General features: G+C 39.3%; 1 long non-coding RNA gene across 1 annotated transcript in view; it reads left to right on the top strand.

The window, feature by feature from the left end:
• LOC116958856 overlaps window positions 1–8,948 on the top strand; it is a 34,429-nt gene extending 25,481 nt beyond the window's left edge. The window contains exon 3 of the long non-coding RNA XR_004405500.2: window positions 8,853–8,948. This is a non-coding gene — a long non-coding RNA (uncharacterized LOC116958856). The remainder of the gene's footprint in view (window positions 1–8,852) is intronic.
• Window positions 8,949–18,200: the final 9,252 nt, after the last annotated feature.

Raw genomic sequence — 18,200 nt, 5'->3', positions numbered from 1 at the left:
TTTTCTTTTCAAGCTATATGTATACATATAAATGTGTGTTCAATTATTTCACAATCTTTATCAAACTTCGAGGAAACTACTCAGCCATGTCGTAAGAGAAGCTTCTGGCAAGAATAAGTAAATGAGAGGTCAAACTATAGGAAGTCATGCAGGGATCTGTGTATTCATAAACAAACCAGGAAAGGGATTGAGCTGCAGGATGACAACATTGAGGGTAGCAAGAAGTGCCAAGTGTGAGGAGCTGCAGGAAAATCTGAGTGATAGGGTGAGAAACCAACATGAAATTCAGTGTATGGAAATTAAACATGAAGCGTTTCACAAGGGGAAATATCAGCTGAGCTTTCCACATAAAATAATGGATACTGAGTGGAGGATGACTTCTTAGGAGAGAGGTCTTAGGGTTATGACAGATAGTGCCAAGAAAATGTCATCTCAGTGTGAAATAGTGGTCAAAAAAAGGCAAGCCAAAAGCTAACATGAAACAGATAACAAACCAGAGGATATCATAGTGCCACTGAATAAATCAGTGTTTTGTTCACACTTTGAATACTGTGCGTAATTCTGGTACTGTAATTCCAGAACAGATATAATGGAGTTGGGGCAGGGTGAGTCAAAGATGTTCCTGCAAAAGAGAGACATTTAGGGGATATTGTAGACATCTGTCTATGAAATCATGAATGCCAGAGAGGGACTGTTTGAGTTCACTGTCATCTAGTTCTACAAAAAAGGGGCATCAAATTCAGAGAGTGGGAACCAGTTTAAAAGCAGACAGCAAGAGATGATTATTCAGGCAACAGGTCAATGAAACTCCTTGACAAAGGATTTTGGCCACTAGGCTTAACTAAATACACAGAAACACCTGCAAGTGCAGGAAGCACCCTTAAGTGGAAATACTTGGGGACTGTCAGAGTGTTAAAGAGAAGTGTCATATATACTTGGCCTGTGCATATTGTTTCCCAGGTACCCACTTAAAGTGCCTGTTGGAAGCAGGATACAGAAGATGCTAGACTTTTGGTGTAGCACATTGTGGATGGCCTCAAGTATGTCACTCTCCAAATAAGCTCCTGTCTCTATATGTGCTGGCTGTGGCAGAGAGCAAGGGGATGTGGTGGTGCAAGCCTCCCTCTCGTAGGGCGCTTGGTGCATTGTGCAATTCCCCGCTCTGGGTCACACTCCAACCCAAGGTGAATAGGGGGAGGTAGGGAACCAAAGCGTAAAGGCACTCCCCTAACGCTCCCGATTCCCACCTCCCCTGTCACTTGGGGATGGACCACGTGCCACCTCAAATGGCCTGGGAAAGGCAGAGGACCAGAGCATTAAAGCACTCCCTTAGCCCACCTGGTTTCTGCCACCTTCTCTGATCATTTAAAGAAAAATAAGAACCATCGGTTCTTCCTGGCAGCCTAGTACATGGTTGTGGCCCAAAGTGGAGGATGATACTAGAACTCCAAGGTCTAGCAAGTTCTCAGCCTGTGCAACTGGTAGAAAGTACCAGAATATTCCGTCATCCGCGTTGGGCTGAAACGGAAAAGTGCCTGACAAAAGTCAATTATCTCAGACCCTATAAACAGTCATTCTAAGTGAGACCCTTTGAGGTCTCCTGGATCATGGTAGGCTGTGACCATCATCTCCGCTGAGCTGGGACACCTCTCAGGCCCAGACTTCTTGAGGTTTGAAAATTGTCTGCCCACAAAGCTGATGGAAGGCCAGGGTGAAGTCAGACTTCTCGAATCTCAATTATCACCCATTGAGAAAAACTAACTAATGTGTTGTGAGTATTCGCTCCAAACCTGACAAGATGGAAGTTTCAACCATAGACTAGCCTATTCCATCCAACCCTTTACCTATCTATGTGTTTAACTATACACATCTGCCTTCATGAGTGTGGATGTCTATATATGTCACTGGATATCTAAATATTTCTGCTCTGTTTATGTGTGTATGTTTTGTGTTTATACATATATACATATACTTTGATTTAGAATGCTTCGCAGTAAGTTAGTGTGAATCTTGTAATTCTCGACTCTGTAATCAAGTTGCTATTTTAATCATAACATATTTTACTAAATCACTTCATTAATCTTTAAATCAATGAACCATTAAGTGCTGCTAAAATTCAACCTTTCGGTCCACCTCACACTTTTAATAAATTCTGTTGTTAAATCGTAACCATGTGAGATACTTTCATCTGTGACAGGGACCACTTTTCTGTGTGCTTATGGCTTCTGAAATAGTACTGAGGGAGTAATAGATACTGAAATAGTAATAGAGGGAGAAGAGTTTTCTTGCCTCATGTAGCTACTTGAGTTCATCTTGGTGATGTAAACCCAAGAGTTTCCTTTTTATTGCTTTGGGGTTTTAAAAATTCTTTTTATTTGCTGTAATTTCTCTCACCACTTCTTGTAGAGACTTCCTTGCTCAAGAGCTTTCTGAAACAATCCAGCACATAGTAGAAAAATATACTGAAAAATCACATGGTGTGCATTGCCTCTAATTTAACCACATCATAGTCTAAGATATCAATCCATACTTTTATACTGTATAACTGAAATCCATCTCCTGCAATGAATATTTCTCTTTGTGTTGGGGACAAAAAAAATTAAATGAGAAAAAAGTTGCTGCAAAGTTTTGTGGTTGAAGTCTTGTGAAAAACATCTTAAACAGTGTCTCCTGCTCTGGTAAAACATAGGCTTTGAAAAAACTCTAGAAGACTGGGAGATTGAGGAATATTGAACACAAACTTTCCTCTCTGTATCATTGCCCTGAAACACTACCACCCATACATATGTAGGGGTTGCTTTCACAGCAAGTTTGAAATCAGTCTAAACGATGGCTGCTGCTGACACATGCTGCTCTGTCTTTCCACATACGGCCAAGTTCTCCCTCCCAGTTAGCTTCATTGTTCTGTATAAGCGGGCAGTAAACTAGTTCAAGGAGTTGATCCATCAGAGAGCTATCCTGGCAAAGAAAAATAACTGTTTTTCACTTGCATCAGTTCCAGTGTGCGCAAGGGACAGGAACAATGCCAGGGAGATGATCAGTCACTGGTTCGTGCCTTACTCACCTCAGTGAATAGTGACTGAGGTGAAAGGACTGTTTCCTGTAAAGAGAATACTATTTTTCAGTAGTTTGTAAAGGTAAAATGATAAAGCAAAGGCTATGGAAACTTAGAGACTTCAATAGTTCAGTCTGGATCACTGTTCTTGCCTAGCAGAAGGGGACTTCAACCATCTCTTCTGTCTCTTGGAGCAATTTTTGTGTTCTCAAAGGCTTTCAGTACACGTGTACAACCTCAAAAGGTTGTCTTTCCTTTAATCCTTCTTCTGTACATCTGTTCTGCAACAGTAAGGGAACTTGAAAAAACATCCCTTATAGAGCTCCTGCCTTTTCAATGACTATGTTTATTTCTCTTCCCATTTATAGTTTTACATACTCTAAGACACTGCAAATCAGCCCTTAATACTTCTCACTGTCTTAACTAAGAAATAAATGTCTAACCTGCTCTGACCTCCAAAATCCAAGCTATCCTAGGAAAGGTGACTTCTGATTATAAATTGTAACCATATGTTGTATTAAAGAGCATGTCAAAACCGATTTCTTTGCAATTCTCATTTGTGCTAGCATCTGGAATAATTTAAATTATAAATGAAAAACTGACCTCTGTGGTTAGCCAAATCAAAGGCCTGAAAGGCTTCATGTTTAAAGAGTCATTTGATTCCTAAACAGATCAGGAAGCTGGAGAAACCAAAATCTGACCAAACCTTTCAAAAGAAAATAAATAGGACAAATAATAAAAAAAAAAAATAAAGAGAAGAAAGAAATAAAATGAAAGAGGAATAAAAAGATGAAAGGAAAAGGAAAAGGAAAAGGAAAAGGAACAGGAAAAGGAAAAGGAAAAGGGAAAGGGAAAGGAAAAGGAAAAGGAAAAGGAAAAGGAAAAGGAAAAGGAAAAGGAAAAGGAAAAGGAAAAGGAAAAGGAAAAGGAAAAGGAAAAGGAAAAGGAAAAGGAAAAGGAAAAAGGACTAACCTGCTCATTGAAAATCTAGGAAAAGTGTAGACAAAAAAAAAAAAAAAAAGTAATGTATACATTCTGCCAACACTAAATAATGAACGTGTCTGGTGACCATTTCGATGACGTACTTTAACATGCCATAGTTTCCTACCAAGAACTTACTTGAAAATTAAGCACATGCCTTTGACAGGAATGGATGGGATTATTCATGATGTTTAATGTTAAGGGCTGGATTGCACTGGGGCCATAAGCAGGGAGCACACTCCATAAATGCAAAGCTCCTTGTTGAACAGTCCTCTGCCACCAGGACTACAGGTACTGATCTCCTGGGGCAGCCAGCTCAAGTGCCCCAGCCCTGCACCAGATAAAGGGGTGTTCAAAAAGAGTTTGGCAAAAATTGCATGACGTTTGGAAGATTTCCAATCGCTGTTCTCAGTTACATGAGTAAGAACTGTTAAATACATGCAATCAGCACTGTATGGAGCAATTCTGGTGAAAAATGCAGTATCCTTTCCCTTGATTTAGGCAGGGGATTAATTAAAACCACATATGAATTTAAACTCCTGCTAGAACTCAAGTTGATCTAACCAAGTTGGCACTAAATTTGACCAATTCTCTAAATGTCAATATGAATTAGCATAGCATGTTGAGAGGGACGAGCTTAGTTCTTTCTTTGGCTGGGATATCTTGAGATCAGGGAAAGACCTTTAGCTTTTAAACAAAAGCAAAGTTTACCAGAATGTGTGGTCACATGAGGATAATATAGCAGGGAATGCAGGCTTCTCTACAGAAGTGGGAACTGTAAATGTCAGTTCAGTATACCAAGAAAGCAGCCAGCCTTATGAAACACAAGTTACTCTATGACGTCAAGTGGAGATTGGCTGTCTAGTGTAAATCCTGGATATTTATTCTATAGCTGTGTTTTTAAAACATGTAGCGAGGCAGATCTTTGCTTTACCATTAACTAACCATTAGCTGCAGTCTCAAATCCTCTGTATGACAGGAAAGGACGAAGCTTAAATTCATAGGCAAAATTGCTGCATAATCACTTCTCAGCCTTTAGAAATGAATAGTCTCACAGCTCACTATCAAATCAGTAATTTTTCTTTTTCTGAAGAGGAAAAAACACTGAGTGGCTATAAAGAAGGACTATTACTATCCTATTCTATTTTGAAAGAAACTCAAGTGTTCTGGAAATAAATCACAAATTGGTGTTCTCTGATGTAAGTATAAAATCACATTACCATGCATTTCTCAGTATTGGATACAGAAGAAGTGGTTTCAACCTTATAGAAGAGGCCTGCAAAGAATAATTTTAATGAGAATAATTTTAATGAGAATAATTTTAATGAGAATAATTTTAATGATTAAAATTTAATAATTTTAATTAAATAATTTTAATTTTAATTCAATATTTCTAGTTGCATTTCAGGACAAAAATATGTCATTCTCATGGAGACATTCCCTAAACATCTAGTTCCTTCAGTATTTTCTAATTACACATTTCATTTGTTTTATAAAACAGCTTATGGAAAATTGCTAATACAGAGAAGGGAGCATGGATTTCTAGTAAAGAATAAGGAAACATGAATTCTGTTCCTGGCTCTGCTAAAATTTTCCGGATGACCCTGAGCTATTTTCTTAACAATTGTGCACCCTCAGTTGAACACACTACCATGTCTTTTCTCTGCATACAGTCTCTGCTTGTCTCACTAAGTAGCAAGCCGCTTAGAGCGGGCCAACTCTCACTACACACTGTGTAGGTCCTATGACAACGGATATCTGATTTTAACTGTTACCAGATTCATTCAATGAATAACATCCAAAATAGAAATGAAAGCACCACAGAGGAGAAGAAAAAAACAGTGGCACAGGCAATGGGGGGAAATGTTATAAAGGGAAATAAAACTTCAGTCTTAGGGGCTTTGTGGGTGGAGGGGAAGGTAAGCTGAGCTGTAATATGAAGGTTGAGGATGGAATAAGGCTGTTGAAATGCATGTCCCAAGACAAGAAGTGCCCATCTTATTTTCTTCAGTTTTCCTCTTTCATTTACTGCTTTGGGAGATGCCCCTGGGCATGCGCGCCCCAACTCATACTGCCAAACACAAGCAAGATGAGAAAATGAAATAAAAAGCAGACAGCTCCCCGTAAATTTGAAGATTGCTAGGCTTGTGAATTTGCAAAGGCAGCACATGCCAGTGTATCTTCCAGTCGCTAACTATTGTAAGCTTAGGCACAAAATCACCACATTTTCACAGGGAATAATGCTAATCTGTAAAATTTGCCTGGAAATCACTCAGGGGTAACATTCATTTCATTACTTTATAATCAAATTCCTTCCTGAGGGTAAATTGAGTGCCTTTTTTATTCTATCACTACCCCTTCCTTCCCCCTGCCTATTACTGCTATGGAAAATCAGAGAGGAAAAAAAATCTGAGATAGCGTATCTTTAAAAGCTACGGCCAAGTCTAGAAAGCTTTGTTCCACAAATGGAAAATGTTTCTCTGAGTTAAATCATTTCAAGATTCTCTTTCTGTCACTTTCAGCTGCTTTTCCATCCTGGCATGTTTAGTCTGAGTTACCACGTGGGTGTTGGAGTGGTGGGTTCATATCATGTATTGCTACCTTTCTCACCTTCTGCCTTCACCTGACTCACAGGGGAACATGTCCTCTGGTAACATGTTACAGCCCAAGTTCCTCCTGACTCCAAAAGCCTCACTAATAATAAACATCAGTCTGATACTATATGTATATAAATATATATGCATAATATCTAAATATCTATAAAACTATATATACTCTGACACTATATATATAGTCTGATACTACATATAATAATAATAATAATATACATATAATGAGAATGAAGAAGATATTAAAAAAGGCTTGAAAAATTCCTCAGCCTTTACCATACATGGCTTTTCCATTGTATCTAAGCCCTCAAATCCTTCCATCTGACTTGAACAAAAAGATTTCCATGTCTATATACCATCTCCTTATAAATCAGACCAGGAAAAATAAACAGGGTGCAGCTTCCACTTGCTGCAGAGAAGAGCAGGAAAAGCAAGCGGCAAAAGGTGAAGATCTGCAGCAAAGCACAACTCCTTCTTCTTTCAGCTACTAAATGCCAGAGAGCTGTCTTCTCTTTTCCTTCTCCCTCTTTCCCTCCCAAATTACGCTTTCCTTTCCTGTCTCCCAGATCCTGGCTTCTGGATAAGAAGAGTTTTTTCCCCTCTGCAGTATAGGTAACAGTCACAGAGAGGAGGAGTGTAAGATCCTACTACAGTCTATGGGTAGAAAGATTTCTTAGGTAGCTTCTTGACATGTCTTCCTCATGCATTTATGATTAATTTGACAGACTGCTTTGGGATTAGGAAATATCTCCCTTCTCCCTCCATTCAGCCATAACTACTGTTTCTTTTTGCTGTCCTGTGCTTCAGACTAGGACAAGACACAGGCCACATACTCAAAGAAACATCTACTGATGAAGGGACATTGGCAACATACTCCTCTTATCTGTCCACAGCACTGTGCAATTGTACTTTCTGGTCATTTTTCATGGACCTGACATTATACAGGACTTTGACAAGTGGTTTGAGGCTTGTGTCCTGGGAGGCAGGTTTTCTGCCATAGCTGTTGGATGTTCTGGAAAGGGATCTCCAAGTCAGAAATCTTGGAGGTTGCTCTGCCTGTGAGCTGGCTGCCTGGGGTTGCAGGTAGGACTTGAAAACCGAGGTTGTTTCTGGAAGCCTCAACATCCCTGCACTGTTCCTATTACACTATGAACAGAGTGTGAGCTTCAGAAGATGGAGATTAGTTCTCATTAATAAGAGTGCTAAGGCGCCACTTTGCTTTTTACAAATTAACCTACAAATATGAAGTAGGTTATAAAGGGGGGATGTTGTCTGTCCCATTTTTCAAGCCCTGCTACATCTAGTCCCTTGCAGTGCAGATGGGTGAGGTGTTAGACATCACTTGATCATAGCCTACAGGAAGAGTCCTTACATTCCCTAGGCTCGGGGTGAGCCCCTTGCCATACTGCAAGACTTAACGTGGGTTCAAGTTGTGTGAGTCTTTCACTGATGACAGCAACCAAAATGACCAATACTACTGTGAACCATTTATTCTTAAATGGCAGGAGCACAGAAGAGTGTTTTAGGCTTTAACCTAAACCTTATGGTGGCCTACCTGGTCTCCTATATGATAAGTTTTAGGACTGGAGAAGTAATTTTTCCTTTGCATTCTCTTCTTTGTTTCTTCTCTCTCCCTGACACTCTTCATCTATTGTGCAGTCCTCCTACATACTCAATAAGTGTGCATTTATACAACACACAGTTCAGGGAAAATTTGTGGACTTGATTTAATATTTGCTTCATTCTCTGGATATTATCATAACACCATTTTCATGAATAAATAATGCAACAGCAATCTTTTTTTCCCTGGTTACTATAAATTAGCTGTTTCTGGATAGACAATGATCTCAAGAAAAAAAAAAAAAACAAAACAAAACAAAATAACCAACAGTAAGCGCTGCTGTGATTTCATCTGTTTCATTGCAGAAAATTTGCAGTGTCAAGTCAGAAATGCCCATCCCCAAAGGAAAAAAAATAATCTCAATATGGCAGAATGTAAGCATCCTGGATATACTTAAAACTTCCTCAAGTAGCCAATGAATTCCCTAGGTGTGGGACACTGTTCAGATGACATACATCATTAGATAATCAAGACCAGACATCTCTCTGTGAGCCTTTCTTTTTGTTTAACAAGACCACAGGAGTGGCTCTGTATAGGAACTATTAAGCAATTTACATGGCTCAGACAACCTGTTCACTCTTCACAGGTATTTCCATTTGATGAAGTCTGGTGACTTCTGTACTTGCCCAGTCTGCTATGGGACATGAGTCCCATCGCTCATGAGCAGCTTTACAAGCTCCAGTGCCCCTCCTCAACGAGTGACTGCAGAACCACAGAAGGTGAGAAGAGCTGATTAGAGAAGGTACCTATGAGCCCAAGCATCCACATGGCAACAAAAACGGAGGCACTGGGCTGCCTTCTTTCAGATGTGGGGAGGGGTACAACAGCCCTGTGGAGAAAAGCAATCCTATCTACTGGGAATGGGTGAAGGGCAAGAGTGGGAATGAACAGACAGTGAGAGTTGAAGATTAAACAGCTTCTGACACCAGTATGAAAAAGGAAGAAACTTGATGAGGCTTCTTCTTTCTATTGCTGCTTCTTCTTGCAGCTGATCAAGAACAACAACCTCACACCCAGACACAAGCACACTTTTTCTAAATTTGGCACTTATTTCCCTCAAAATTTTCATATACCAAAGCTGGAAAACAAGACTTACTGCTTTTTATCTTCTCTCTCCTAATTTTCTGCATGTCAATGCACCAGAATCATCCCAACAAAAACAGACAAGTCTCTCCCATGTTTTTTATTGGATAAGCAACTCAGAACCTCCTTTTGAAAAACTGCAGAATGCAAATAACTTTACCGTTTCCCCCAGTTTTTGACTAATGTTTATGGTGACTTAGCTTGCCTAAGTGCAAAAGCTGGTGACAGCATCTCATTATGGCCAAATGCCAGGGACTGTGAGGTGATAAAAGAACCAAATAACTTTGTCTGGGTATGTTGAGCTACAGGGCAGTCACATATAACAACATTACCACAACTCTGAGGAGTCCGGAATATTCTGCTATACCACACTGATCACCTGCCTTGATAAGGCAGGGGTTATTGCTGTGTTGCTACATGCAAATTAAAACTTTTTTTTTTTTTGTCATTTGGCAAAAGAGAAATTCTAATTAAGGCAGAATAAATGTACTAACTGAAAGGCAACTATCCCTCATATTTTCTCCTTCTTTCAGTCCTGGAATTCTGCACTGAAGCTGAGGATATTTTATGAAGGTTAAACAAAATATTTGGAGCAAAGTCTGCTTTTTATAAACCCTGTCTCTGTCTAACCTTTCACTCTCAATAACATGAAGAAAAATATACAGTACTGAATGTCTGGCGGCAGCTCCCAGCCACTGTGAGACAGTTATGCTGCTGCTCAAATCACATTAGCTGGAAGTTTGCAACAGTGAGATATTCTTGAATGTTTTGCCTCTGTTCCCATACAACAATGTTTGGTGTGAGATTTTTGCTTAAATCTCCCTTTGCACAAATCTTTCCCCATTATTTATCATGGCCACCCATTTTACAATGATGCATTATAAAGCTGTTGATGAACAGTTTCTGTACTTGCTATTCTCTCTTGATGGAAACCTTCTGAAACCGTTCCAAAGACCTCTTTGGTTTGCCTGCCAGATAAAGCCTCAGCCTGTCTTTGCCCTCCACTCCATATTTGTTTGTTAAATTTAGCTCTGTTTCTTGATTAGGTGCAAGTGACTGAACAAGCTTTTCCTGAACGATGTGCACTCACAAGCATGTGCTTGCTGCAAGATAAAACAAGCTATTGGATGATTATCATCCCCTTAGTGGGCAAAAAAATGTATAAATCAATGAAATGAAGTGAAAACAACTCCAAAGGTAATAAATACAATTAAGTCATTCTCTGAGGCTTGATATGGTGATGGACAATTTTTTTTTTCTTTTTTTTTTTAAGATTCTTAAAGACTGTGACTACAGTGAATCCTTTTCAAAGAGTAGTTTGAAAGTAGATAGATAAACATAGCTCAAGTTGGAAAATCAACACTCTGGTTCTGCTATGGACCCATCAAAGCACTTGAGTTGGTGTTCTACTTTAAGCTGCTGCTGAACCAGGGCACTGATAGTGCTTTTCTTTTAGTTTCAGGAAGGACAGCTGTGTTTATTTATTTTTCTCCTTAATATGGAGGAAAAGTGCCTGGAACACTGGGTTAGATGTGTTTTTTAAACTCCTGTATAATTCTAAATAATAAGCTAAACAAGAATAAATTATTTTGGCGGAAGTATTTCCCTCCTTTAATTTAACAATCCGATGAGCCATGCTTTCTTGCTCTCCATTGCTCTCTGTGTGCTGTGTTGAAACCTATACTTCTTAACCACTCAATAAAAGCAAAATGCTTATATGAAGTCTCCATTAACGTTTATAATGCCCTTGACTATCAATTTCCTAGCCTTTCAGTGCTTGGTTTTGACAAAAGCTGACACTACACAGAAATATGAAAGTAATGGTCCTGGCTCCATCTCCACTCACAACCACAGCCTGAAAAGGGAAGCCAGGATCCATCCTCCTTGAGCCCACAGAATAAAATTTCCATGCTAAGACTACTGCTAGATCCTGCAACCAAGGCACTGCTTATGCTTACCTACTCACTGGTCTGCTGGATGCTGTCCCTCAGTGGAAGCCAGTGAAGCCTGCTCAGCTACCAGGACCTAGAACACCATAAGTCTAAGACTTCTTATGGTCCAAAGGCTGATGGATCCAAGGAAAATACCTCTGATGGCCTTCCCCTTGCTTCCTCCTCCTCCCAGTCCAGGAAATGCTCCTCTACAGCTGGGGATTGTGCTGTGATACTGAGATGTCTGGGCTATGTTCCATTTATGATTGGACTTGATGATCTTAAAGCTCTTTTCCAATGTAATCATTCTATGATACTATGATTAGTACTGCCAACATCCTCAACCATTCTTACCCATCACTTAGCTGCTTAGAAACACATTTCTCACCCATTTTAAAATCAGAAGCATTCAGGTCAGTGATTAAAGAAATATATTATGAGCATGTTTGAATTTTAATCACATATTTTTTTTGTGACTAGAAGATAACTTTCAGGTTTCCTATGTATGCATGTTTAAGAGCAATTTAAATAAATTAACTAGACTAGTATAACGTTAAGAAGAATCAGGTTATCAGTTTGCTTTCTACTGGTCAAAAAAAATAATCCTCCAGAGCTAAATTTTCTAAGACAGGATAAGGGTCTCTAGATGTGGTTCAACAGTAGTAGATAGTTAGATTACATACATACTAAAAGAAAATAGAATGCACCAACATTTAAAGTGCTTATGTCAAAGTCATTCTTGCTGTCCAGATTCACCATGGACTGATATTAAGCACAGAAATTATTGCTTGGTAGTGCTGAAGGCATCCAGTTTACTCCAGCTAAAGGACTGGCCTCAAAGCACTATTCATTCACTCACCACATTTTAAGAGAGGGTTCACTGATATTCATCAAAATGAAGAATACCTGCACCAAGGTGAAAAATAAGTTGGATCTCACGCCCACAGACAAGCACTCCAGCATCCTCCATACCTCTGTGCATACAGAAAGCTCACGGAAGGATATGGTGTAGATCCCATTCTTAATTTTAGCCATTTAACTGTATCTTGAGCTCTCAGGGAGGCTACCTCAGGTACCTTGATACTAGCCACAGAAATACATCATTACCATGGTTCAGTTGCCAGCAAATTTGGTAAAGGCAGAGGAATTTCAAGCAGGAAGCCCTTAATGCAAGGCTGTTTCTGGATCCCCCCTGACGTTAATGGCGACCTTGGTAATCCAAGCAAAATTAAGCAGTGGCAGATCAAAGTCCTGCTGCTGTCTCCACTCCCTGAGCTCACCACTCAGATGTGAAGCTACTCTCAAATAAAAGCCAGATGTTGAGCCGGCTCCATTTCCTGATTAGCTGAGATGTCACTTTGGAAGCCAATTGCTCTGGTCCCAGTCCTGAAATTGAACCAACCTTTCCACTGGAACATCAAGGCAAATAAAATAAAAGGTGCAAAACTTGTGTCAGTGGTGATGAGGACAGATCATCTCTTAGAAAGTGGTCTTCTCACAGAGATGGGGCAAAATTACTGCAGGGAAAGTAGGTGGTTGTTTCTGTACCACATTACATCATCCTTTTTAAATCAGGCAATCTGCAGAGCAGACACAAGCAATGCTAGTAACACTAAACACCAACAGATAATAAAATACCCATAATAAAATACATTGCTTCTGGTTGGAGGCAAATGGGTCAAAGGCAGCCTTGATCCTAATCCTGCCAAGGCTGATTTACCTGTTGTTTCCTCCGAGGACTAAGAACTTGAACAAAGTTGACCAAACTTGGGGGAAAAAAAAAAAAATCAAGAAAAATCATGAGGTTTTTTTAAAGCTATCCTTTTGAAGACATGTTTTTGAAAATCTAGTTTTCTTTAAATTTACAATGTTTTGACTGTTGTTAAGATTTGTCTGTTTGCAATTCTTGTCCAGAAAGACTAGAAGTTCTTTTTCTCTCTCAAAGTTTGAATTTTCCAGCAAAAAAGCCCATACAAGTTTAAGGCATGGAAATTTTGTCGTGATTTTGGCAAAAGTACCTTGCATTCCTGTACAAGTTAGTGTGTGAATATTATGGAAGCTAGCTCTCTTGAGTTATAACCCTGTGCCTCTTGAAAAAAAGCACCAAAACAAAACTGTGATAAAATATGTTCAAATCAATTTTGTCATCTAATCTGATGCTTCCCCATCACAGCTTTACACAGGCAAAACTCCTCCAGTTCTTTTGCAGTCAGTTGGTTTAAGCTATGGAAAATATGTGTTGCCAGACCAAGTACTTGATTTTAACACAGTCCTGCTAACACACACTCCTTAAACTGAGTTGGTGAGAGCTCAGCCCCATGCATCCACTTTACTTTTTGTCCAAGAAACATGTGCTGTGAAAATTTTTAAAATTCAGGATCTGACTTAATTTTCCAAAACATGCAAACATTGTTTTGGATATGCATCAATAGATGTGGGCAGCAGTCTTAATTTATCTTGTCTTGAAGCAAAAGTACCCCTGAAAAATGATTTTATGTGGGCTAAGACCCAGCCCTTGTATTTCAGCATTATTTTCTTTGCTTGCATTGGACTTTCAGCAGACTGAATGGGTGTGCTTTTTATCAGAGTAAATGTACATTTCACAGTTTGTTTATTCCTTGTCCATAGTCCGTCCTCCTTTACAAGATCCTACTGTAAAGTCTTAATTCAAATTTCTAGCTTCACACTCACTTCTCTGGAAACTGATTGGGCTGTAGAGAAGACTTCAGGAGAGGTGGCAAAACACTGTACTCCCCTATTTTGGGATTAATAACAAATAAAATGCTAATTATTCTGCCAAAAAACCACATGGTTATAAAACATACTGCTTTTCAGGAAGGTAGCATGCAAGAAAGTCATCTTACAATTACTTATTTTCAGTTTTTACTCCCTTTAATTTTGTGAGCTCATTAACAATGACTGCAGATCTAATGACCTTTAATTCTCTGAGATCTGAATTCTTTAAAAGATCTGGGGACAAACCCAGTTCCAAGCTACAATGGTAAGCAATAAATGCTATAACAGAAATCATATGCCATTGGTTTCCATTGTGCTGATGGCTACCCATGAAAGCAGAATTTTCTCACTGTATTTTAAAGAAAGTCAATTGCAAAAAAGTATGCAAACAAAACATTGTGTCCTTTCCTGGAGGGAAGAATACCAGAATGGTAGACAAGACTGCACCCCCTAATGCCTTTTTTATATCATTCTTTTCTAAAAAATTTTCCTTTTTTAAATTTCACTATGTGTTACTATGCTCCCTGACCTCACGTGGCTTCCTATGGGGGAGGTTTGGCTGTGCACAGGAGAAGATGACATCTCCAAGGGTCCCAACCAGCTGACTAGAAATTTCAGACTGTAAGAATTTTTCCTGCAATACCAAAATAAAAAAATGTACCCTTCTCTTCCCCATTTGCCCACAAAATCTTCATGGTCTGAAGGAGAGGTAAGCTCCTTCAAGCTTTGGAGCAGTGATTTAGGGGCCTACCTGCCAAAGCACCAACAGTGCTGGTAAAACAGCATAGGCTGTGGGGTGGAGTGGGGACATGTCTTATCTCTGAGAAGGTTGTTTTCTCATTTTCTTTCACTGAGGAATGAGAACATAATTTAAGTCTTAAAAAAAAAAAGAAAAAAAAGAAATTGCAGATTATTTATAACCCATCTCTTTACATGTACACTTTTTCAAAGTAGGTGGCAAATGTCAGAATACAAAAGAACCACACACTGTTGCAGTTTCTCGTTTAGACTTATTTTAGCAGAAGGAGCATATGATACTGATAATGATAAAAGCTTTTGCTGTACTGCCACACAGTATGCCAGGGGTTAAACATCCAGTGGATTCAAAGCAGAAGTAGAAGCATTTAAGTTACCCCCAAAAAACTTCTGAATAGGCAGAGAATTGCAGAGACCATTGCAGTTTTACTGCCCTTATGAGTTTGTGCTTCACTAATAACAAAAATGCATACTTCTGTTGCTGGAATGACAGCTGGGTTAATGAACTGCTGTGAAAAATATGAGGAATGGCATCTTTGTACAGCACCACTCAAAAGTAAGGTGTGGTATCACTCTAGAAAGGCCACAGAGATTCTGTCTCTGAATTGGTTTTCTCTCAGAACAAAAAGAACAACAGCCCCACTTTAATCTAATTTATTTAAATTTAATATTATTAAATTTCATTATTTTCTCTTCTATTTTACTTTTTTTTTTTTTTTTCTTTTCCATCTTAATACTTTTCAGCATGAACTCCTGAGAGGAGATGAGAACTAGAGTCCTGTTCCCCAAAAGCCCCATGGCACTTCCAGAACCAAAACGGGCTGGGTCAACTCAGCACATTCCCACACTGACGCTGGGTCCAGCCTGCCTGGGAGGATCAGCACTGGAATGTATAAGCCTGGTCTCAGGCCACAGCATTGCATAGTAGAGGATAGGAGGAAACTCTTGACCTGCAGATACCTGCAATCTCTGCTGAGGATGGTGTTGTCTGAAGCAGCAGCAGCAGGAGTCAATTTCAGCTTCAACTACAACCTCACCATGGTGATACAGATGTCAGTTTTCTATGCCCTACTTCCTGATCCTTTAGAGAAAAAAAAAAAAAAAAAAAAAAACATTACTGAGAAATTCAAGGTGCAGCTCACCAAGTCCATAAAGCATGTGCCACCTCTAGTGCAGTAACCTTATTTTCTGTGCTCTTTTCCTATGTGCATATCCTTTCCCAGCCCAAGTTACCTCCCAGAAGATTGCGTTTTGTGGCTGGCTCAAGAACTGCTTTGGTGTCTGCTTACTTCATGCCAATGGATTGGCAGAGCACTTGTCTAAAACCCAGTGAAATGGTTTAGAATAACTGTGTAGGTGTGCCAAAAAGGTGCTTCACTGACATCTTAACAGCCTTGATTTGCAGTGATTAATGGCAGTCTTCATTGTCCTGGTTACTTCATCACACATTTTGCGTGTTTTCATTTGGCATAATTTCTGCAGTATTTGTACACAGCACTCTGTGTTCCTGCTCATACACAGGTAGAACTTGCATATTTTATCATATAGTTACATCTTTCAACTGCCTTGCAATGAAGGAGTTCTGCATGTAAGGTCCAGAGTTATTTTTATTTCTTTTTCATTGACAGTTTAGGGAAGTAGTGAGACTGAGTGCTTTCAACATAAAACAACTTAGCAGCTTAAGAGTGCTCTGAAAGATAGTATTTCAGAAACTGTTCTGATGAATTCTGAGCTTCTATAGAAATGTGGAAACTGAAAGAATTCTTTTTTTAAAGAATATTTAACTTTATTTTTTTTTTCAAAACAATGACTGGCTGAATGACATGCTGTATTAATTATGTGAAATCCCAGAAAATGGATGGAAAAATGGACTTGTTTTAAAATAGAGCAGTGCCACATGATGCTTCCATTCAACAACATGGCACCTCAAGCATGAAGCTTTGGTGTGCTTGTATTACTGTGAGGATTTGCTGCGAGTGTTGGGGATTCCATGCTGAACAAAGGAAGTGCCATGCCCCTTTGACGCTGACCTCTTTGGAGAAGGACCCCAATGACCTACCCAGCTACAACTGGTAGTGCACACATCTGGACAGAGGGCCAAGTGCACAGAAAGAAAGAACTGATTTTTGTGTGAAGGTGATATCATTTTTAGCTTCACAATACCTCTATCAGGTTGCAGCAGGAGACCCTTACTTGGTTTTGAGACATTCAAAGTTGTGTGGTTTCAAGGAATAAATCAGAAATTAGATTGTATTGAGGCTTTGTTCCTCCTTGGAAAACAGCAGTATCAGTAAAAAATATGAAGGCCTCACAGTACATCTGGTAGCCTAAAACCAAAGCAGCTTCCCATATACAGAAACATACTGAAGAAAGGAAACATTCTTCTGGAGAATTATGTACTGCATCCAGGTATGTTCTTAATTTTGTGCATCAGCACAAGGAGGGACGGATTCCCACTGTGTGAATACTGAGGCTTGCAAACCCTTTAGTCTACCATGCAGCACACATGTATGATGATTTAATGGGCCTTCTGTTTAGTTTATAGCCCATCCACTCACCCAGAAGCAGAGAGTAATGATCACAACCCAAGACGGTTGCAAAGCATATGTGGAAGGCTTTTCAACCCTAAGGTTCTAATCTCTCCTGTTAGCCACCACTGCCATGTGGCGAGGCTATTACCACCCCTGACTCTGAAGCACAGTTCATAAACTCCTTCCACATGGTTTACACAAACCCCTACAAAGCTGTGCTGCATTGTTCTGCATGCAAGGAGATGTGTCAGCCTTCTCTTCCCTCTTCTCTTGCTGAGCCCAAGAGAAAATTATTTGTCAATGTTCATTTATGAAATAGTAATTGAATTCTTCTTCTGATGATTAAAGAAATGACAGATGTTGACACGTACAACTTAAATGAAAACAAAATGCTGACCAAACTAAAGTCATGTGGAGGGACCACTGTTACCTCCTGATGCAAACTACAGATTCCAGATGAATCCCAGATGCTTGCTGGAGTATGCACAAAGAGGACTGTGTTTATTGTCACTGCATGGTTATCTCAGCGGTATGTCCAATATAAAATGATGAAACTTGCTTTCAAGCTATTTATCAGAAGAAAAAACAAACGAAAAAGACTAGGAGTCTAGAAGGTGTCTTGACTGACAAATGGGAATTTTAATAGGAAAGATATTGAAGACCCTTTGAGGTTAAGATTCATTCTCGTTGAAAAGGGCCTTTGTTTATTTTATTTACTTTTTTTGTGTCTGTTCACACTCTGTCAGTCTTTCTAACTAGACTCTAGCATACCATTACAAGGAGAGTATGAAAACTCTCTGAGGAGGAATCCAAGCTATTATTTCTGAGGGGCATCACATCTATGCTTTAATCTCTTAATATGAAATGGGCACTTTGGAGTAAATTCTATTGTATTTC

This window comes from Tyto alba, unplaced genomic scaffold, assembly GCF_018691265.1.
Source record: "Tyto alba isolate M040663 unplaced genomic scaffold, T.alba_DEE_v4.0 Super-Scaffold_13, whole genome shotgun sequence".
Classification (NCBI taxonomy): Eukaryota; Metazoa; Chordata; class Aves; order Strigiformes; family Tytonidae; genus Tyto; species Tyto alba.
The sequence above is the reverse complement of the archived record's forward strand: the minus strand, read 5'-3'. Positions and strand labels throughout refer to the sequence as shown.